A 24,275-nucleotide genomic window follows, 5' to 3' on the forward strand; every position below is an offset into this window, starting at 1 on the left:
GATTTGGGTAATTGTGGGAGTTATAATTTAAGAGTAGTCATGTTGGCTTTCTAGCTAATTGTGGCTATCATTGTTTTCTCCTACACTTCTCTTTTCTTTTCTCTTTGAATTTTGTAGTTTTGATGTCTATAATTATGGGTTGTGAGTAATTTTCTTGTTGGGTTTTAGGGTTGTGTCCCTAACCCAAAATTTGTGTAAAAGATGTTTAATTTAATGTAATGATGCAATTTTCATATGATGGATGTTTATATCTATTTTTGTTGGGTTAAAATGCATGTCTAGGAGCCTAGTCAACTCTAGGGTGTGTATTTTGAGCATGTCTAGGATGGAGTTAGGGGCTTGACTCCCTCTAATTCCTAAGCTAGAAACCTTCAATTTCGTATTCGAGGGGTTATAAGCATGGTGATTTACACCCGTTGCGTGATTGCGCGGGCGGGTCGTTTAGTAGTCTAATTCCTCGATCTCTACGCCTCTTGATGTGAATTAGTGACCCTTGAACCGGCTCTAATTCATGCCAAGTGAGTCCCTACGGCCCTTGAACCGGAGTAGGAATACCATGAAAGGGAATTTAGGTCCTTGAGCCTTGAACCGCCTTGGATACGACTACCGCCAAAATAGGAAATATGCATCTACATTAGATTAGCTTCCGACACATGAAATTTGGTAAAGGAACCTCCCTAGCACCCGACATTCCCATTTATTTGGTTACACTTTTATTAATTTCTTTGCATTTTTATTAATTGCTTTACGTTCATTATCTTTTTGTTAATCTAAAATCAACCCTCAAGCATTAAACTTTTCCACTCATTTGTGCATATCCATCACTAGGTTCTTAGTTTTGATTAGGCTTTGGTGAAAACCAAAACCGAGCATTTCTAGGGCTTGGTGCCTTAGATTAGCATTTTTATTTATTTTCTTTTTCTTTTCTTTTCTTTGTTTGCTAAGTGTCTTTATTTCCGATTACCCAAGGATTGTGGGTTAGCCACTAATCCCCGTGGTACGATAAACTTTGGGCATTATACTTCCCTATCTTGACAATGATACGTACGCTTGCGTAAATGTGTATCAAGTCAATGGCGCCGTTGCCGGGGATTAGGGTTTAATAGCCTTAGTCCCTTGGTGAATCGGTTCTTTAGGTCACATTAGCATATTTTTGTTTCCTTATTTATAAAAAAAAAAAAAAAAAATTGGTTGTTTATTTTATTTGCTTACTCTCTAATTTATATTTTCTAATTTTTTTGGTTACTAATCTTATTTTTGAAAACTCATAGGTGCTTAATTCTTATCATATTGAGCTATGGATCAATGGAACTATGGATGGGAAGACTCATGGGGATATGAGCAAGAAAGTCTATATGGTGGAGGCTATCAAGCTTATGAGCCTAGGAAGGAATTCGTTGAAGGACTACTAGCTCAATTGCAAGCCTCCCAATCTCTATTGCAAGCCTCCCAAGCTCAATTGCAAGCTTCTCAAGAGATGCTTATACATTCCAATGAGCAACTTAAGGCTAGTCTTGCACAAGAGCCACCCTTCACCATTTATGAGCATGAATCTTTCTTTGACCAAGTGGAGCCTATTTCAAGAGAAGAAGTGTATATCGAGCATCTTGAGCAAGAATCCTTTATGCAAGTTGAAAATGATGATAGTGATGTTGATGTACAAGAAAGTGAGCTTGGTTATGAAAGTTCCGATGCAAGTGGGGTGAGTGACTACACTTCGGAGGAATTGGTGCAATATTGGGAATCTAAGCTTCCTAATGGAGTGGAGATATTTGAAGATGATTCCGAAGAAGATGATGTCTTGTCTAGTGAGGAGGATGCGAAATTTGGAGTTATACACCATAATCCTTTGTTCATTAAGGAGGATGCGGAGCTCGAAGTCATACACCATAATCCCTTATTTGTTGAGGTTGATATTCCCATGGGGGATAAGAGTCCTTCAATACTTTGTGATGGTGAAGAAATTGAAGAGGTAAGGACTTTCTCTTCTCCCACATCCATGGAGATCCATCATGAGCTTCCCAAGGTGGAGAGTAGGACATTCAGCACTTACATTCTTAATGAGAGGATTGGGATCAAGGTACTTTTACCTCCCAATCCACCATTAAGTGGTCAATGTTTTTACAATGAGGTGATAGATTGGAAAGGAAATGGAGCAATTGCACTCACCCTTTCCCATCACTGTCAAGAGCTTCTATCACCTATTGTTCCTATGAGCATCATTTCTACACCACTTGAGAAGGAGAAGGCAAGGAGATTGATCCATAGTAGAAAAATAGAAAAGAATGGGAAGATTAAGAAGCTACACTTTTGGCCACCAATTGGAGTATTCTTATGTAGCTCTTGGTCTTGCCTCTATGATACATCAATGAGTCCCTTAGCCCCAAACAATAGGGTGGTCGTACTTGAGAAGTATCCACCTTGACAACGATCATGTTCTATAGACCGGCTTGGGGTCTTTAAAAACAAGCGCTTCTAGGGAGGCAACCCTAGGTGGTTTTGAAATTTCCTGGTTTATTTTGCATCAATAAGGCTATTTGGCCATCTTTTTGGAGGATGGGAGGTGTTCGGAGTTGGAAGTGTGAAGAAAGAATGAATTTGGTAGTGAGCAGTTTCTGTCCAGAAAGTTTAGTGACTTTGGGTGACTATAGCTTCCATTATACATGTTATTTTGAGCTGAAATTTCCTGAAACTATTCTCCTATATGTCTACTATTCTGTGCCAAAATTTGAGCCACTTTCAGTCACTGGAGATCCTGTTATTTGATGGTCAATGCATGAGGGTCAGAACAGAAATAGCTACTGTAGAGTGACTTTGGGAAGCTACATCCTCTACATATCAGGTTATTTGGAGCTCAAATTTTCCAGAGATGTATCTTCACATGTTCTATATATTCTGGTACAGCAGTTTTCCATTTTAACCTCTCTACCTTCAGATATGGTGCTCCAAGAAACAGGGGCCAGAAACAGGGCACAGCAGAAACTGCAGAACAGATCAGTGAGTTTGGAGGCCAACGATGTTTGACTCAGATATTATACTTCAGTGAAATTTTACCTTCAGATACATTCATGAGTCTAATTTCGTATCCAGTTGGTCACACCCTCTTTGAACCTCTGGAGCTTCAGATATTACAGTTTTGGTGACTGAGGGTCAGCAGAAAACTTCATGACAGATTGGCAAGTTTGACCAGCTTTAATTTTCATTTCAATTGGAGATTGGTGGCTAACTTTATATAGATAGAAAGATCTCTGAGTCTACTTTCCATTTCAAGTAGCCTCACCTGATTATCACTTTCTAAGTATGAGATATGGGCATTTGAAGACAGAAAGGTCATTGCTGGAAGTTTTCTGCACTCACTAGTTTGTGTTCACTCGGGGTGGTTGGACTTCTTGCACTTCAATTCTTCAATGGAGGTCATTATAGGGATGCTGTGAGTTATGTTGGAGGTGGAAAAGCCTATGATCTTAATGGAGGACCTTGTCCTTATTCTTTGGTGGCCTATTTGTGACGCATTGCTCTTTGGACACTATATATTTTTCAATGGAGTCGATCTTTCTTAAGCACCTTGAGCTATTATGGAGCATACGTTAAGGAAGTCAAGGCCTTGTGCCTTGAAGTTGGTGTCTTATTTTAGTCTTCTCCGAAGGTCGTGAGCACTGGAGGGTCAACAAAGGGGGTTTTCCGTAACTTTTCTCCGCATTTAGATTTTCATTTTCATAGTTAATTTTTGTGCCTTCGCCCGGACTTCACTCTCATGCCTAAATCCAACACGGATTTAGCTTTCGAGCTCACTTTACAACATTGAGGACAATGTTGGTTTTAAGTGTGGGGGTGAGAGCTTGGGTGGCCTATAAAAAAAAAAAAAAAAAAAAATTAGATTAGACTTATGTAATTATATTTTAGTGGTTAATGCTTTTTCCAACCCCAATGACGAGACATGGACTTAACTTGTTATGATTGTGGATAGATTAAGCATGATCTAGGACTTTGAATTTGTTTTGTGATTGAGTGTATATATGATCAATGCTTGATTATATGTGTGAACATAGCCTATGTTAGGTTTGTTCATCATAGTTAGAGAAGCATATAGATTATTCGATTAACTTGCATGCCTTATTTGTGAGCTTTTGAGCCTAATATCCATAGTGTATGCATTGTTCATTCACTTTTTCTTTCATGTGTGTACAATTTCATGACATTGCGTATCTAGAACTTGCTTGAGACCTCTCGAAGCTACTTTTAGCTTGCGACATGATAGAAAGGATGGAGGCATTAGGTTTAATACCACCATGGCCAAAGAAGCATGTGCCCAAAGATATTTACCACTAGATTGCCACTTTGAGCCTATTTATATATTTAGCCTTTTTGTTCATTACCACCACAAATTCTTACCTAGCCTAAACACTTTTATCCTACCCTTCCATGGTAGTTGGTGAAGTGATTCGAGAGAATGACATTATGTTTGAATGCTTCAAAAGAAAGAAAAAAGTCAAAAGTGTGAAGTTACAAAAGAATAAGTGTGGGGGTGAGTGATATTGTTTAGAAAAAAAAAAAGTTGTTTGAAAAGAAACGAAAAAAAAATGAAAAAAAAAAAGAAGAAAAAGAAAAAAATAGAGAGAAAATCAAATAGAAGAAAATCCAAAAATAGAAAGAAAGTAAAGTATTGTACATAGTTTAGCGTGGGTTGTACATTGAGATAAGAGTGAGTGAGTTAGTATTTGAAAGCAAAAGTCATATATCTCTACAAGAGAGAATCGCTTCATGAGCTTACATGGACTTTGTTTTTCCCTATATATCCTTCATTTCTTATAGCCACTCGCCTTTAGCCCCATTACAACCAAATAAAAGACCTCTTAATCTTGAATGTTGTGGGTTACCTAGCGGAGATGAGATCGAAGAGCAAGCATATGGTGACGCGTGTTGTGAAATTGCTTTTGAGTGAAATACATATTGCCCCTAAATACTTGAGCGGTAATATTTGGTGAACCTATGTGAGTTTAGTGGGTTATATCGGGTCTTCTATGTGCCTATTTGATTATGGTGGATTGATTTGACGTATGGATATCACATGCATATACTTGAGCATTTCTCACACGTGCATCTTAATTGCCTTACAAATTCAAAAATCTTATGTTGTGCTTACATCGACTTCATGGTCATACACATAATTAGTTCTCCGAGGATTATGGTTGGAAAGGCTAATACCGCATTTTCTTTAGTTGAGCACATGTGTATAAATTGGTAGATTTTCGGATTAGATTTCATTTAGGTTGCTTGAGGACAAGCAAAGTTCAAGTGTGGGGGTGTGATTACATGCATTTTATACGCATAATTGCACTCTAAATACTAGAATTAAGCTAATCCTCAAGTTAATTAATATGTAATTAACCCATTTTTATTATTTTGTAGAAAATAAGCGGAATTGCGGAAATCGAGAAAAAATGGTGCGAAATTGTGTAAATTGAAGTATTCCGACAAAGGGACTAAATTGTCGACACTGTCAACCATGGTCAATGCAATCTAGGGAGTATGATGATGTGTGCGAAAGTCCTGAGATCACTAAGGGGAGAAAATATATATATATATATATATATATATTTAATCAAACATTTATTTAATTAAACATTTGTTTGATTAAATAAAGGAAGCACGAAGCAGCTTTGCAGCCTTTCCAATTATGCTTCCAATTATGCTTCTTGTTAGGTTGCACGTGTCGCAAACCAAGGAAGCCATCCACCCATTGATTGACACGTGCCTACCTCATCTCTTCCTTTATCAAACAGACCAGCCACTTCAATTATTAACCGATTCTCACCTCTCTCTTGAGTATATATATAGCCCACGACCTATTCTCCTCGAGCTAACAAGAACAGTGGCCGCATATACCAAACAGAGGCAGCCCCTTTGGGCTGCTCTCTCTCCTCTCCTCCTCCTTCTCCATTTTTCATAATAGTTTTAGTTTTCTTTTGGGTATTAATAGAATTTCTCACACAAAGCTTCAAGGTTCTATCAAATGGCTCAACCTCTACAAGATTCAAGATTTGGGTAATTGTGGGAGTTATAATTTAAGAGTAGTCATGTTGGCTTTCTAGCTAATTGTGGCTATCATTGTTTTCTCCTACACTTCTCTTTTCTTTTCTCTTTGAATTTTGTAGTTTTGATGTCTATAATTATGGGTTGTGAGTAATTTTCTTGTTGGGTTTTAGGGTTGTGTCCCTAACCCAAAATTTGTGTAAAAGATGTTTAATTTAATGTAATGATGCAATTTTCATATGATGGATGTTTATATCTATTTTTGTTGGGTTAAAATGCATGTCTAGGAGCCTAGTCAACTCTAGGGTGTGTATTTTGAGCATGTCTAGGATGGAGTTAGGGGCTTGACTCCCTCTAATTCCTAAGCTAGAAACCTTCAATTTCGTATTCGAGGGTTATAAGCATGGTGATTTACACCCGTTGCGTGATTGCGCGGGCGGGTCGTTTAGTAGTCTAATTCCTCGATCTCTACGCCTCTTGATGTGAATTAGTGACCCTTGAACCGGCTCTAATTCATGCCAAGTGAGTCCCTACGGCCCTTGAACCGGAGTAGGAATACCATGAAAGGGAATTTAGGTCCTTGAGCCTTGAACCGCCTTGGATACGACTATCGCCAAAATAGGAAATATGCATCTACATTAGATTAGCTTCCGACACATGAAATTTGGTAAAGGAACCTCCCTAGCACCCGACATTCCCATTTATTTGGTTACACTTTTATTAATTTCTTTGCATTTTTATTAATTGCTTTACGTTCATTATCTTTTTGTTAATCTAAAATCAACCCTCAAGCATTAAACTTTTCCACTCATTTGTGCATATCCATCACTAGGTTCTTAGTTTTGATTAGGCTTTGGTGAAAACCAAAACCGAGCATTTCTAGGGCTTGGTGCCTTAGATTAGCATTTTTATTTATTTTCTTTTTCTTTTCTTTGTTTGCTAAGTGTCTTTATTTCCGATTACCCAAGGATTGTGGGTTAGCCACTAATCCCCGTGGTACGATAAACTTTGGGCATTATACTTCCTTATCTTGACAATGATACGTACGCTTGCGTTAATGTGTATCAAGTCAGCTATTAAAACCAAATCTATTTAAACAAGCCTTAATATAATTCCAATTGATGAAGTCATAAGAGCATCTTTAGCAGTACTAGCCATTTTTTAGTTAAATTTTAGCTAAAATAGCTAGAAAGTCATTTTGGCTAGCCACTTTAAAAATACGTCAGTATCAATGCTCTTTATTTTAACTAATTTTGAATTTATATTATTTTTTTAATGATGATTAAAGAGTTTAAATGTATTTATAAATTATATAAAATAACTTAAAAGGAATATTTTAAATTATAGAGAGCCTCATCTTGCTCTCTATATTTAGGAGCGAGATAGCTAAAAGTTATAATAAAGAGCCACTTAGGAGTCTGGTGCAGCTGTTAAAATATATAAAAAGCTAAACATGCTCTCCAAAATAGCTAAGGAGCTAAAATAGAGAGTCTGCTAAAGATGCTCTAAGCCTTTTCTAAATCTAATTTGATAGCCATGGCACCAGTTTTGCCTTTCTTTCTTTGAAAATCAGAGAAAAGTTCATGAGCAATCAAAATATTGTCATGGATAGATCTTCCAGGGACGAACGCACCTTGATTATCAGAAATGCATTTCTCAAGCAAAGGCCGCAATCTTTTGACCAGAGTTTTTATGATAATTTTAAAACAGACATTGCATAGACTAATAGGTCTAAAATGAGAAACAGTTTCAGGATTTTCTACCTTTGGGATTAGAGCAATATTAGGGTAATTAATAGCATGTAAAGAAGAAGTGTTGGAGAAGAAATGCAGGATCATAGGAACGAGGCTACCTTTTATGTCTTCCCAATGTTTTTGGAAAAAAATAGCATGGAGTCCATCGGGACCTGGGGCCTTTAGAGGGCCAATCGAGTTGAGAGCGTCTAAAATCTCCTTTTCAGTTACCTGTTGGGTGAGAGAAGTATTATCAGAATCAGAAATAATTGGATTTATTATGTTGATAAAGTCATTAAGAGAAGAAACACTAGGAATTGTATCAGCAGTAAAACGTTTCTTGAAATTAGAAACAAAATGTCTAGCTAGGATGTCAGGATCAGTTATCCAAAAGTTATTGTCATCCTTGATCTTAGAAATGAAATTTCTCTTTTTCCTGATGTTGGCCTGGGTTTGGACAAATCTTGTGTTTTTATAACCCAACGCCAACCAATTTGCTTTTGCCTTTTGGGCCCAATAGATTTCTTCATCTTTGTAAAGATCATGCAATTCAGTATTGAGAGTAATATTCCTTTCCTGTAGCACAACAGCAGAAGGATTAGTCATAAGTTGAGTTTGGATAATTGAAATTTGGTCCTGCAGAGAAGAAATTTTCTTAAATAAATTCCCAAAAGTTTCTTTATTCCAATTTTTTGCAAGAACAGAAAATTTGCCACACAAAATGGTAAAATTTCGCATTAGATCAGAGTCATGAAAAGCATTCCAAGCATTAGTTACCAGAGATTTAAAGGAAGAATGTGACAACCACATGGCCTCAAACTTAAAACTATTAGACATCTTGGGGGTTCTGTGATTAAACGAAACACAAACAGGTCCATGGTCAGACCCTATTATTGGCAGATTTTCTACTTCTCAGTTGCGCGAACTTTAGATTGCATGTTTTACTTCGACTCTTTGGTTCATTTGGCATTGTAGAACCGAGCTCATTATGATGATATTCAAGTTAGTGTGCCACAAGCTTTCTATTCAGTTTCTAGTAATGTTGCAGCCTCAAGTCGGTTGTCTTCAAGTTGCATGCATGTTCAACACTTTACAAGAGCTTTGTGTAGTTAAAAGAATGGGCGCTAGCTTTGTGTAGTTACGAGAGCTTTGTCTGCAAGTCACCTCGAGCGCTAGTTTGCAAGTCACCTCGGGCACCTCAAATTATTAAGGTAAATTGATTAACTCCTCCTTTTGGTTAAATCAAAGTTAATATTGATGGTGCATGAAAAATGGACACCAATTAATTATCAGATTGTGGTGATGTTTATATATACTATAAAGGCTTTGTTTTAAGTGCATTTTCTTCTACTCTTCATATTTCTAGTTCTGTGGTTGAGAGGCCATGGCAGTCACTGAAGCTATTGAACTAGATTGAGTTAGATATTGGAAGTATTTATAGTTGGAGGTGGACTATTCTTATTTTTCTTTGCTTTCATCATTTGGTGCCTTAGAGGCTTCGTGTGTAGTGAGACAATTGTTTATATCGTCTTTCTCAAATGCATTTTAGATCTAGTCATATTTTTTGTGAAGGCAATGAAGCTGTTGGTGCTCTTGCTAACTGAGGTGCTTCTTTCCATAGCTTTATTTGGTGAGGTTTAACTCCATATATTATTGTGAGTCATTGTAATAGGGATATGTTGGGTATTCCTAATTTTGTTATTTTGGGTACGTTCTTTATGATAGGAAGATGGTTGTGTTACTGTTTATGCCTTACTTACCTTCTTTCTCTTTAAAACATTTTTTTTTCTTGATAAATTCCTCTGGTTGAGATTTCATCAAGAAAAAAATGAAGAAAACTTTATGTACAAAGCAAGCGGTCACGCTAAATTCGATGATGCCATCATGATCGCACACTTTTAAAACCCACTACAAAAAAATTGCAACAGCCACGGCGCCATGCCGTAGCAAAAGCCTCTTTTGCCGTCTCAAAAGAGCATTAGCGACGGCAATGCTTCAGACGCAATTGCTGCCGTCGCCAATAGTATTTGCGATAGCAAATGCGCCATGGCAAAATTATTAGCGACGGCAAACCATTTGCAGTCGTAAGAATTTTGCGACTGAAAAATGCCGTCGCAAATACCAATGGCAATGCCACCAATCGCTACTCAAGTTTTTTGCCGTCGCCAAAAGAAATTTGCTACTGCAAAAATGCCGTCACAAAGGGGGTATTTTTAAATAAATAAATAAATTGGCATGCAAAATGCATGCCAATTTTTTATTTATTTTTTATAGATAAAAGCTATACAAAAAGGAATGCAACTTATACAAAAGGGAATGATACATTAATGAATGTTATAAAAGAAATGAAGGTTATATGAAAGTTTACAAGATAACTAAGCTTTAAAGAAACGAAGGTCATACATCTGAGCAATGTTCAAAATTCTAAAATACAAAAAGCTCATGTGTGATATGCAAAATATACATTGAAATACAAACTTGGTGATCGGAAAGCTTTTTTTTCTCTATCTCAACTACATTCTGGGCATATGGTGCTTGCTCATATCGATGGAGGTGTTCCCTTGATAACTCTCCCCTCTGTAAAGAGAAAAATATAGTTTTATGAAGTAGCTGTAAACCTTGGCTGTTGTAGTAGCTGATACTTGGTAGGACTCATCAGAAGCTTTTGGCCTTGATTAATGTATCTTGTCCCAGATCATATCCCTTCGCAGCCATTATATTGACAACTTCCTGAGCAACAATTACTGCCTCTCCAGGGCTCAAATATATGCTGATGAATATAAAAGCAATGTTACTACTTGGCACCTTCAAGAGTATAAAAAGTTCAAAGGGCGAAATGATGAAAAGAAACACTTAGCAGTTTCGACACTCAATACCAATTCCCTTCTGTAACAAAAAATAAAATAAAATAATGCTGCCTGCCTAAGTCATCAACAACCCAATCACTTGTACTGAACAAAAATGGCCAAATATAATGGATATAACTTTTTCTACATCTCTATTAAGAAAGACCAGACTGAATACTGAAAGACTAGATTTTGTTCTCACATAGAATGAGTTTAAAACTGAAACATCAAAATCTGTAAAATACATGAACTAACACGGGACAATGATATACTAAGTATTTGATGAATTGCTTTGTGTTATTGGAAATTGCCTCTTATGCAACAACAACCCAAGTATTGAATGATAGAGAGAGAGTTTTCCTTAACAATTGCTTGTGACATGAAAAAGACCAAGTATCACAATGGAAAACAAACTAACACAAGCCAAGCAAACCTGACCTTACAGAACCTTTAAAAATTGATTGCATTTAATTCATGCTCAACCCAAAGGTATACCAACACAAGCAAGGGGTCAGTTGTAATGCATGGGGCAGCCTACAATAATTTTAGATAAGGCAGCAAGAATTAAAACGGTATATAACAACACAACAACAAAACAATACATTCTCAATAATGTCCAAATTTAGGTACTTGCATGCTCTTGAAGACTCTCGGGCACTACTCCTCTCGTCATATTTTTTCAAACACTCTACCTTAGTCTCTGCAAGTATTATACCAAAACCCCATTTAAATTACCAAAACCATCAATGTTATGGACTCAAATTCTTGCCCAACTTAATCCAACAATTGTCAAATAGTGAATACCAAGGTGATAAAGCTCTACTCTTTTTCTTGCATTTTCATTTAACAACTCATATTATTAGTAGACATTCTCATTCTCCAAAACTAATCCAATCCATTACAAAGCTATAACTATAGCATTCTCTATCTATCTCAACATAAATTCAAAACACAACATAGCATGTCTACACAACTACTTTAATGTCACTTTTAAGCTCCAAGCACAATGCCAAACACTAACCTGTAAACCATACCTCCCTCTCCACATTAAAACCCGCAATCAAAATCGCAGTGAGACTCAAATCAGTTGCAATGACTCTGACACCAGTCCCCAAAACCCTCCCAATCCCAATAGCAATAGCCCCACTCCCAGTCCCCAAATCTGCCCACAAACCCTCTCTGAAACCCTCCTCATCCTTCACCACATCACCCACCAAATCAACAATGAGTTCAGTCTCCGGCCTCGGAATCAAAACCCCTTCTTGAACATACAGCACCAAGAGATTATGAAATCAAACAAGTATGTGCTTATAAAAGAATTCAAGAGAATATATATGTTCATATATACTAGCACTCAATCAGGACAAATCCCAATGAAACTTGAACCCAAATATTCATGAAGAACAACCTTGCAATATATTGAACTGGTGGATTGCACGCTAATAGATTCAGTTTGTAACGATTCCCATGTCCAAGTGGATTAGCTAAAAAATCACCAATTACCATTAGCATGAATAGTCCAGTATCTTCCAATGCTCTCCCCATTGAATCATACTTGACCCTTCCCCATGCATGCTCCCCATGTCCAAAGCCAAAGGCTCATCTCCTTCAGGTGCATCAGAATTGGCAGGAGGGTTCAAGTATCACTGTTATCCAAAATTGCTTTATGATAATAAATGAACAAGAATGAAAATGTTTAGTTGGTACTCAATATTTCTAGTTCTCAATTCATACCTTATACCAAGTCAGTGGCTGTTGATTTTGTGTCCCTATAAACACCCTCCTCCAATTCAGTGCAGATAGAGGTGGAAGTTGGAGAACCGAGATTCATGGCTTCTCATTTTAGCCCAACCTATAAAAAGAAACAAACTGAGTTGTGGCATTCCTCTAGTACACAACTAACTCGGAAAAAAAATTCATAGCCCTTGTATGACCATTTCTGCCCTGATAAATCTCTGCTTCTTTGATGCAATCATTGTAGAACAACTGGTCCCAGTACTCCCAAGTTCATTTCTGAAAGTGAGGGAGCATTGTTCTGTGATAACATCTACCGGAAGTAGTTCAGTTACCATTGGAATAAAGTCACAAATCACATCATATATGCCAAATGGCAAAGAATTTGACGACTTAGGAATTTGGGATTGATTGCGAAGATACAACAGCGTAAACAGCAAATCAAAAACTTTTAAACCAATTCGTACTATCCACATTTTCGTATAAATCTCAAAAATTCAAATCGAAATCACAAAAGCTTCTACAGTCCAAGGATATATCTGGTCAATCTAGAAGCTCCCTAGTGTATCCTCCACTTTACTTGGAAATTTGGATACGGAGTCCCGACTATCTAATACCCAAATAACCTAACGATATAAATTTATCAAGCAAACTGAAATTAATCGACTACAAAGCCTTAATAACCACTTACCCAGAAGCCCCTACCCTATGATTGAATCAAATCACAAAAATTAATTATCTAAAGCTGTTTATTGTAAATGTAACTTCACAACCTTAGCCCAAGAATGACCCGAGTCGCATAGATAGAAAGAGAGGAAGATGAAGAGGTTTTTACCCGAGAGAAGCTACAATCGTCAAGGAGGTGATGAGAGATTCTCCACATAATCGGCTGGTTGTCGACAAGATGAAGAGAAGGATAGAAAGTAAATCTGAGGGGGGGTGGGGAGGAGAGAGATCTGTTTTGCTTCTTTTCCCGAAGCAAATGGTTTTTCTATTTTTTCAAAAAGCATTTCAAGGTTTATTAGCCACCGCGTTTGATTCTCCGTCGCTATTGATATTAAAAACACGCCATGCCGTCGCATCCCATTCCTATTAGTGCGACGCCTACAATTGCAGTCGCCAAAATGGGACTATTGGCGACGACAAATCCATGCCGTTGCAGACTGCCGTAGCCGTTGGAGTGTTTTTTTTTGTAGTGACCAGCTCACTCTGATCTTAAACTTCCATGCCAAAATAGGCTTGACTTTCATATTTAGGATACTCCTACCGCTTGCTTAAGAGTTGGGTTGTTCAAGGTGAGGTTTCGATGAAGATTTGGTGATCTTGATATAAAGGTATGTAGACTAAATTAAGACTAAACCAAATTAGTCTATCTACTAATGTATAGAGCCAGTTTACTTCTGTATCAAACTTAATCTACTTGAATGTACGTATTGGTATATTAATGTTCTGAAGAACTTTCCTTGTTAAAATATATCAAGACTTTAAAGTGCTAATTGTTTATGCGGGCAATGATAGGCAGCCTCAATGAGGCCTAAGATTTACAGCCTCAAATCCTATGTGTCATGCCATGTAAACAACTGGAAATTTTATTTTCAATTTCACATGATATATCTTGCCACATCATACTATTGTAAAACCAACTCTTCCCTTTTGTATTTCCTTTTAGATGTTAGGGGATGAATAAATAACATTAATGAATTTAATTAGATGACGAAAAAAAATATCATCTATTAATTATGTATTAATTGAAGGGATCTACATATTCTTTGACCAATATTTCTTGAATTTTTCTATTGGAACCTCTAAATTTACTCACTTGACCTCCGTACTCTTTGCACCTCCTATTAAATTTTCACATACTAAATTTACTCACTAAACCTCACTAAACTTCCTCAAATAACCTCAATCATATAATTTGCAAAAAAATTTCATCTTTAAAATAAAAAACTTAGCTATTTCAATGATATAATTACTCTATACATCTTAATTAAATGTTCATTCCTTAATCAGACAACATAAGTAACTTATTCAATAAAAAAAAATCAAACATAAGGTGTTGGGTTTCAAAAATTAATTTCTAACTGACGAGAAAATGTTTTAGCATGAACTATTCTTTTTTAATTTTTAACTATTTCTGTTTTAACTGTGCAAAAAAAAAAAAAGAGTAATCATTTATACTTATTGTTTAACTTTTTTCTCTATTTTTTGTACCTCATGATTAAATATTTCATAATTTTTTTAATTCCTAGCATTTTTTTTTTTTTTTGCAAATATAATGGATAGACTTAGATTTAGGTCATAATAGAATTTCGTTTGTTCTCTCTCACCCATATGCGTTCAACAAATGATAGAAATTTTTATGTCACATGATCTATTAGTTTTAATTCTTATTAAATATTTATAAATGCTTTAATGAGTCTGTAGTGAAATTGGAAAATGAAAATATATAAGGAAAATAATAAAGAATGTAATATAATATTATTAAATTGGAAACTCTAGAGAAAATAAACATAATATCTTTTTGGTATAATTATTGTCCTTAATAGTCATTTTATAGGAGGTTATAAATGTCATTTAATAATTCATAATGGAGTGAGGTCAAGTGAGTAAATTTGGAGGTCTAAATTGAAACACTCATATTTTTTTCATTTAATTAAACTATTTCCTATAATTTTTCTTATTTCCAAATAGCATTAATATATTGAATTAGATGTCGAGAAATAGGCATTAACTTTTGTTTCCAAATATTGATTAATTTCATCCAAAAAATAGCAATAATAAATTGAATTTGGAAAATACGTATGTGGTGAACCGAGAGGGGGGTCCCACAGCGCCGCGACTCCGAGCCAATGAGGAATCGACATGTCACGAATGGCATCTCGATAGCTCATCAACCCGAAACCGCAAGGCCTTTTGAGTTTAGGTTGTTGGTTTACAAAACACTTTCTTGGACAAGTCGCTCTAGCAACCAAACAATACATTTTCAAAAGCGGAATTTGAAATGGGCTAAAAGTTTTGGGCTTACAATCGGAGCCCAATTTGGAAAACAAATCACTAAATATCAACAAGTGCGAGAGAAGCGCCCCAGGGTTACGGGCCTCTCGAAGTTTTGGTAAACAAGTAGGAAATAAATCAAAAGTAAATAAACAAGTTACTTCAAAATCCAATAAAGGACCAAAACCTTCTTTTGATAAAATTAAAGAAGAATGCGCCAAGCCGGGCCACGTGCCTCCTCTGTACGCTACCCGACCACATGCTCAAAACCTGCACACTGTTGTAGGAGTGAGCTTTCATCCTTGCATGCCCAGTAGGGGCCGACCCAACCATGTTAGGTTTGAAAAATAATATACTTGAAAATATTTACTACATAATATTGTGCACGTTTAACGAAAATACTTTAAAAAGAGGCAACCACAAACATTTGTTCTCTTTTATAAAACAGATGCAGCATGCTTCACACAACTTGGAGCTCCGAGATACTTACTTGCCGGCAAAAGTAAAACAAATCAGTGACCGACCCGGTTCGTCATCCTTTGAGAACCGGCCAACTACTCTGTAGTCTTGTGACTACAAATAGTGAAAGTGTCCATTTCCTAGCTCTGAGTCTCCTATGACTGGTTCACTGTCTGTACTCACCTCTCCTCGACAAACATAGGAGCACAACCCCCCTCCGGAGGTTTACGGTTATCGACACCGTGGGATCCCTAGGAATCTACGCGTCTAGGTCCCATTCACTTTCAGGTCACAAGTACAAACATACAATGGGTACAGTAACTCAACATGCAAGTCTAGCCTTGGTTTTCACAATAAACAATTGTTAGTTATGGAAACACGGATATCACGAGGCATCGACTAATGAACAACCAAAAACGTACTTGCAGGCATCATATTATGATACTAGAGCATTCCTGACAGGACCCGCCCCGGATTTCACCCTGAAATCCTAGGTGGCCCTGCGGGGCCCACCTTAGAGATAACTCTACTGAGAATTGGCCAAGTCACCCCTAAAGTGAACTGCCCAAAACTATTAACTCACAAAATATCAGAGCCAAATGAAGAAGTGCAGAAGCTATTCATCAACTATGCCTCGAACCACGTACGCCCGACCTCAACTAACAACTCCAGCAAACTGGGAATTAGAAACCGAAAGGCCCAGGGGAAAGTAGACGAAAAACGTTAGCGTGAGTGGACAAAAATAAACAATTTAAAAGAACAAGGATTTCATACTTTCCCACATTTATTCCTTTAAAAACTCGATGCATGCACAAATGTTAAAAACACATTTAGCTTTAAATCCAAGGATTTCAAAACGATAAACCGACTAGCCTCGCTAGTCACAACATTCGAAAAAATAGATCGTAAAACCGAAATATCGTTTCTCAAAAAGATAAGGCCAGCCCCGCTGGCTACAGTGAAAATCGGACTAGCCCCGCTAGTCAAGCAACAATATAATATGGGGAAGAAGTTTCACCATACGAAAGAAGGGAGCCTCCCAGGCTTGGGTCGAAGTGTCCCACACTCTGGAGCATCCCATGCTCTGCTCTTACTCACCCACAAACATATAGTAAGCAGGGAGGAGTACTAATAGGCTAGCTAATAAATATGACGACCCAGGTATGGTGGGTTAAAATCATACGAAAATCGAAAATCAGTAAGGCTTCCCCATAAGTCCCGCGAATCAAGAAAACACGGGTACGATTCCCAACAGTACCCGGAAATTCTCGTAGAGAGTCACATAAATAGACAGCGTGTCCCACACGCTAAAAGAATAATTAGATCATCAACAAGGCATTCCCAATGCCAAAACCGAAAGTCGATAGATAAATAAGAAATAACTTCATCGAAATCCCATTTCGAAAACCTTTCCAGAAATCTCAAAACAACGAATAGAAATATAATTAATTCAGGGAATCACCTCGGAAAATAATTCATCGAAATTCAACATCAATTATAAATTCGAATCTGAGCATAACAAATTAATATCCAAAATTCACCGGTATAAATCATAAATACTTCATGAAAATCATTATTGAAAGCAAATCCACGAGATAAATCGAAATCAAATTCCGAAATCAATTCATATGCTGGGAAAATAATATGTTAATTAAATAAAGCATTAATTCAAGAAAAACATTTGCATGCATCCATATTTAAAAGCAAAGGTCCACTCACAGTACTATTGGGCGACCACGCAAACGAGTTCCTTCATCTAGCCGTAGCTCGCGACATTGCCCTGTACACAATTATATTTCCGTAAACGGCAATCCGATAAAATAAATACGAACCTAAATGAAACCCGAAAATCCCTATCTCCATTACTTCTCAAATTCCACCCAAATCTCTTCCACAACACCAATTCCTCAATTGACATATTCCACAATGAAAACGAGGGAAATCCGACGGTCGGATTTCCCACAATTCCATACAAAACTTCAAACTTCGGAAATTCACAAACAATTCCAAACTCCTCCAAAATTCACCAAACTTCACATACAAGCTCTACAACAATTATACAATTTAATGGGCTAAAAACTGAAATTAAAACACTGCCCTACAAGCCTCCACGCGCCACCAACAGTGGCAGCGCGTGGGCCCCACGCACCACCGGCAACCACCTCCGATGGCCGCCAAATTTTGGCAGCACCATCATCTCATCAGACCCAACAACTTTCTCAACTGAGACAAAGTCAGAAAATGAGTAGAAGCACCTCAACAATTAAGGAGAAGTTGAACCCGATCGGTGAATAGTAACCCAGAATTTCATCTCTTCGATTCTTCCTCCACGTTGCAAATCGTGGCTCAAGGCTAGGGGCAAAAGGATCCTTGGCAAAAACCGAACCTTCGACGCCGGTTTGGTGGCCGGAGACAGCTGAAATCGGAAAATATCGGCGTTGACCACTTCTGCTACAGTGAAACTTCAAGGACCCGATGCGTCGTTTTCCGGCCAAGCCGCCGTGAGTTACCGTCGTGGGGAGGTTGGGTAGGAGTAGAGGAGTCCAACGGTGCCACTCATTCGTCCCCAGGTGGCCGGAATCGTGAGGTGGCCAGAGTTGCAGAGAAGAGGGAGAGAGACGCGGGGAGGAGGAGAGAGAGAGAGGGAAATGAAAAGTTACCGGCTGCTACAGTAAAAATTCAAATATATACTACTTACCATGAACAGTACTTTAGTATTTCACTTATAACTTTCGCATACGAACTCCGATTTTTACATACCACATATGCACGCGCTCGGTTTAACGTCCTCTACAACTTTTATGCAGAACATTTTCTCAAATTTTGACCCGAACAAAAAGTCAACTTTTAGGGCCACTAAAAGGACTAAACCGAAATTAAAAGTGAAAGTAAATGTCGTTTACCGTCCAAATGACTAGTAAACCGGTGGATTCAGGTTCGGGACGTTACAATTCCACATATAGAAAATCCTCTAATAAGGAAGGGACAGCTCACCCTACCGGGATATGGAGTTCTCGTCCACATTCGGGTTCGTTCCCAACTTTCGATCATTTGTCCAAATCCATATGCACACGCTAAAGTCCTTTGAAATAAAAATCGAATTAGTGAGTAACTTAACGTCACTATAACTCAACTAACCAAGCAACCAAAACATTTACTTAATTTCCTTAAAGTCCAATGGATTATCCTTTAATCGAACAATGATCTAGAACTTGTGTTTGTAGAGATCTTCCTTTAATAGATAAATTCTATTACCCATTCCCAAATAATCCAAATGACTAGTGTAGCATTTGAATCATTTGAGATATGGCGATTATACTTGGCACTTTCACCTTCATTTCTTTACCTTTTACTTTAAGAAAACAAATGGCAATTTCCATTCCCGAACATTCTACTAAATAAATTTCTTTCAATTTTCGGGACATGGAGAAATTAACAAAGCTATGATCTGAAATTAAATGTTAGGTCAACTCGTTAGACCTTTCTATTTTCTTGGTATACGTTAGCTTCCTTAATTTCCCTTGTAATCGTCAAGATATTTACTAAACGAACTTCTTATTAAGTTCGGCCCAATAATCATTAGCCAATATAACTTCATTTTGAATACCAATTTCTTATGAACTTGAGCAATTTGCATTTTCGTTAACAATAACCAACTCACTTCTTGTCTTACAACCGTGGTATCCGAAATGATAGTTATAGACATTCTTATTTTACACTTCAACGTTGATAACGAATTTTTGCTAATTCACAAGACCAATTTCCTCTATACTAAACTGATTTCATCCTTTTCCTCTATCATGCAAGGTTTCCAACATAACTCAAACAACAAGTACCACTTTCATTTCTAATATTTCACATACCCATAATTTCACCGAGTACACACAATAAACAGCAAAAACAGATCCAAATACCCAGACCCTTACCATTCTTCTTTTCCAAATTAGAAGCTAATCCAACGTATCTGCATTCCACCACTGTCAACCATTCAGATTCCTAGCAGGCAAAACACAAGTTAATAGACAACCCCGAACCAATCTTCATAACCAGAAACCGAGTTTGAGAATCCTTACCAATCTTCGATATCAATTGGACTGAACCAATAATTTCTCTCTTCTCCAACATCTCCCAGTATGTAGAAATCCACCAAATCCTCACACAATCCCAATAAACGACAGCATTAGGGTCCTTAATCCAATTCAAGATAGAGGCCTTAACCAAGATGAACTAGACGAAAATCCAGCTTACCGCGGTAGCTCATGTGCGTTCGACGGCTCTGGTGAAGTGAATGACCTGGTGGTGCTCACAGCGGCGCTGGGTAGCTCATGTGCGTTCGACGGCTCTGGTCAGAGACAGAACTCGGAGCCATGGGTTTTGGTGATTGGTGAGGCACTGATCCTATTTCTGGGGGTGGTGTCGCTCAGGAGAGGTCAGAGAAAGGTGAATCGATCTTAGTAGAAACTGAAATTCTAGAGAGGGCAAGAATTGAGGTTGACCGGCCATGGAATTTGAAGTTGTGGCTCGAGTTTGCTCGTCATCCTCTGAGCTATGGTTTGGTAGTGGCGGTGATGTGAGGTGGTGACCGGAATTTGGGTTTCCTGGCAATGGCAGAGAGAAGGACAGCGGAAGAGAAAGGTCAGGGTCGATGCATGGCTTCGATTTCAATTGAGCTTAGGTCACATTTTGGTGCTGCGTTGATGGGCGGTGGCAATTTTGTGAGATAGTAGTCGGAGATGTGGTTTTCTGGTGGTGGCAGAGAGAGGATGAGAGGGAGAGGACGAGAGAGAGAGAGAGAGAGAGAGAGAGAGAGAGAGAGAGAGAGAGAGAGAGAGAGAGAGAGAGACAGAGAATGGGATTTTAGTGTAACGTCCCGAACCTGAATTTACCGGTTTACTAGTCATTTGGACGGTAAATGGCCTTTACTTCCACTTTACTGTCGTTTTAGTGCTTTTAGTGGCCCTAAAAGTTGACTTTTTGTTTGGGTCAAAATTTGAGAAAATATTCTTCATGAAAGTTGTAGAGGACGTTAAACCGAGCGCGTGGATATGTGGTAGGTAAAAATCGAAGTTCGTATGGGAAAGTTATAAGCGAAATACTAAAGTTACTGTTCATGTGGTAAGTTTCTATAAATAGCCGAGTTACTGTGGTAAGTTGCCATTTTTGGAAACTTACCCAGTTTTTCTCTCTCTTCTCCCTCGACCTTTTCTTCCTCTTAGGCCCGATTCTTCCTCCTCCGATTTCTTCCTCCTCCGGCCACCCCACGATGGAATCTGGACATCAGCTGGCTCGCCTCCTCACCCTGGTCATGTCTGTGGTGGTGTTTTGCAGCAATTTGGCAGGAAGAGCTCGATTTGGAGCTGTGAAGGTTACTGTAGCAGATCGGGATTTTAGTTGATTTCCGACGAATCCGGCCGTCTCCGGCCACCAAATTGGCGTCGAAGGTTCGGTTTTTGCCAATGATCAATTCCCCTAAGGTCTTTCATTTCAATTTGCAGTGTAGAGGTTGAATTAACGATTTGCAATTTCTAGGGTTCTTGGAGTTTTCTGGAAAAATTTCACCGGCCAATTTGGGGCTCTTCAAGGTAAAATTGGAACTTGTTGTAGTTATGAAAAATGTTGGGTCTGTTGTGTAGATGGTGCTGCCAAATTTTGGTGGCCATGGGAGGTGGTTGCCGGTGGCGCGTGGGACCCACGCGCTGCCACTGTTGGTGGCGCGTGGAGGCATGTAGGGCAGTGTTTTAATTTCAGTTTTTAGCCCATTAAATTGTATATATGTTGTAGAGCTTGTATGTGAAGTTTGGTGAATTTTGGAGGAGTTTGGAATTGTTTGTGAATTTCCGAAGTTTGAAGTTTTGTGATGGAATTGTGGGAAATCCGGCCGTCGGATTTCCCTCGTTTTCATTGTGGAATACGTAAATTGAGGAGTTGGTGTTGTGGAAGAGATTTGGGTGGAATTTGAGAAGTAATGGAAATAGGGATTTTCGGGTTTCGTTTAGGTTCGTATTTATTTTATCGGATTGCCGTTTACGGAAATATAATTGTGTACAGGGCAATGTTGCGAGCTACGGCTAAATGAAGGAACTTGTTTGCGTGGTCGCCCAATAGTACTGTGAGTGGACTTTTGTTTTCAAATAAGTGATGCATGCATTTATTTATTAAAGCATGTTCTATTTAATTAACATATTATTTTCCGAGCATATGAATTTGATTACGATTTATCTCGTGGATATGTTTCCAATAATGATTTTTGTGAAGTATTTACGATTTATACCGGTTGTGACTTTCGGTTATTAAGTTGTTATGCTCGGATTCGAATTTTGTATTTGATGTTGATTTTCGACGAATTGTTCTCGATGTGATTTCCGCATTTATACTATTTATACTATATTTATATTCGTCGATTTGAGACCTTATTTGCGAATTGAGTTTTATTGGAGTAAATTTTCATATTTATTTATCAACCTACGATTTTTGGCATTGGGAATGCCTTGTTGATGATCTAATTATTATTTTAGCGTGTGGGACACGCTGTTGACTGATACGACTTTTTATGAACATTTCCGAGTACGGTTGGGAAACGTACCTGTGTTTTCTTTATTCGTGGGACATGGGGAAGCCTTAAGGATTTATTGGATTTTAATAGTTTTTACCCACCATACCTGGGTCGCTATATTTTATTGCTAGCTAGCCTATTAGTACTCCTCCCTGCTTACTATGTGTTCGTGGGTGAGTAAGAGCAGAGCATGGTATGCTCCAGAGTGTGGGACACTCCGACCCGAGCCTGGGAGGCTCCCTTCTTTCGTATGGTGAAATTTCTTCCCCATATTTTATCGTTGCTTGACTAGCGGGGCTAGTCAGATTTTCATTATAGCCAGCGGGGCTATCTTCTTGAGAAATGGTATTTCGATTTTTCAATATATTTGTTTTTCGAATCTTGTGACTAGCGAGGCTAGTCGGTTTACCGTTTGAAATCCTTGGATTTAAAGATAAATGTGTTTTACCATTTGTGCATGCATCGAGTTTTTAAAGGAATAAATGTGGGAAAGTATGAAATCCTTCTTCTTTTAAATTGTTTATTTTTTTCCACTCACGCTAACGTTTTTCGTCTACTTTCCCCTGGGCCTTTCGGTTTCTAATTCCCAGTTTGCAGGAGTTATTAGTTGAGGTCGGGCGTACGTGGTTTGAGGCATAGTTGATGAATAGATTCCGCACTTCTTCATTTGGCTCTGATATTTTGTGAGTTAATAGTTTTGGGTAGTTCACTTTAGGGGTGACTCGGCCAATTCTCAGTAGAGTTATCTCTAAGGTGGGCCTCGCAGGGCCACCTCGGATTTCAGGGTGAAATCCGGGGCGGGTCCTGTCATTTAGGGTTTTCTACTTGTTAACTTTATATTTATATCCATGTGCGCGAAATGCCCATTTTGCCCTTGCGACGAATTACGAGACTCTCTTAGCTGATTGCTTTCTATTTTGGGCTCGTAATATTTTTCTTTTAATCACTACTTCCGCAGTGTAGGATCCCTTGATCCTTTACTCTTCTTTTTATATCCCTGTGTATAGTAGTATTTCTCTGATAACCTTTGAGATTAGTATTGTTGAGTTTTGTGTTTTGTGAAAGTGGAGTTGTTGGTAATTGAGAGCAGTGTGGCTCCAGGAGTATAAGATTGGTTTGCTTGAAGTATTTTTGTGTGTTTTACAGGTTTTTGGGTAGTCCATTTTAGGGGTGACTCTGCCTAATTTTTGGTAGAGTTGTCCCTAAGGTGGGCCCCACAGGGCCACCTCAGATTTCAGGGTGAAATTCGGGGCGGGCCCTGTCAATTTGGTATCAGAGCATTAGGTTGTTAGGTTCTGTAGACTCGTTTCTATTCCGTTACCTTATATGCTTGATGTTGCCCAGTACCTCTCGAGTGATGACCCGACTGCAGCGGTTCCCCATTGTGTACTCTTTGGTACTGTGGTATTCATCAAGTGCGTAAGGTACAAAGCTAGTTGGTTTTCTTCTGGTGCTATGCCTCTTGTACGCCGACCTCTTAGGGATTCCGCTGCGTATTAGTCTCCTTACATATGCACTTTTCTCTGGTAATGGTAGAGTAAGGTTACTCTACAGATTCGAGTTGTACTATGAAATATGATTCGAGGAAATGTTATAGTTATCCCTTCCTCGATGCCGACAAGTCGTTGGGGCATGGTTAAGGTGCGAGACTGGAGTTTTATTTTGTACTCGATGGTTAGAGATGAGCGACCATTGTTTTGGGCTGTCGCTGAGTACTATAATTCCTTCAGAATCAGGATTGTTGTTAGAATTGGAATTAGTAGTAATGATGGTTCTTACCTTGAATTGAGTTTTGGAGAATGTGTTACTTGATACGATCGGCCCTGTAAGCGGCATGAGGAATATTACTGGAATTCGATGGAGATTCTTTGTGAATCTCATTGTTGGAAATCATTTATAGAAAATCCACATTGGAATGTA

General features: G+C 38.2%; 3 long non-coding RNA genes across 5 annotated transcripts; all 3 read right to left on the reverse strand.

Moving 5' to 3' along the window:
• Nucleotides 1-10,142: 10,142 nt before the first annotated feature.
• Nucleotides 10,143-12,703, reverse strand: LOC121049754. 3 transcript variants are annotated; one of them, XR_005801234.1, is made up of 3 exons: nt 12,347-12,703; nt 11,634-12,258; nt 10,143-10,536 (listed from the first exon to the last, which is right to left on the reverse strand). It is a non-coding gene; the product is annotated as an uncharacterized LOC121049754 (long non-coding RNA). The 3 variants fall into 3 exon arrangements; XR_005801233.1 differs by having other exon boundaries at nt 10,143-12,218; XR_005801232.1 differs by having other exon boundaries at nt 10,143-12,258.
• A 2,598-nt stretch (nt 12,704-15,301) lies between these two features.
• Nucleotides 15,302-18,437, reverse strand: LOC121049755. Its single transcript, XR_005801235.1, has 3 exons — nt 18,058-18,437; nt 17,522-17,582; nt 15,302-15,620 (listed from the first exon to the last, which is right to left on the reverse strand). It is a non-coding gene; the product is annotated as an uncharacterized LOC121049755 (long non-coding RNA).
• A 1,182-nt stretch (nt 18,438-19,619) lies between these two features.
• On the reverse strand, nt 19,620-20,046 carry LOC121050274. The gene is made up of 2 exons (XR_005802533.1): nt 19,876-20,046; nt 19,620-19,798 (listed from the first exon to the last, which is right to left on the reverse strand). It is a non-coding gene; the product is annotated as an uncharacterized LOC121050274 (long non-coding RNA).
• Nucleotides 20,047-24,275: the final 4,229 nt, after the last annotated feature.

Source organism: Rosa chinensis, chromosome 6, assembly GCF_002994745.2.
Source record: "Rosa chinensis cultivar Old Blush chromosome 6, RchiOBHm-V2, whole genome shotgun sequence".
Classification (NCBI taxonomy): domain Eukaryota; kingdom Viridiplantae; phylum Streptophyta; class Magnoliopsida; order Rosales; family Rosaceae; genus Rosa; species Rosa chinensis.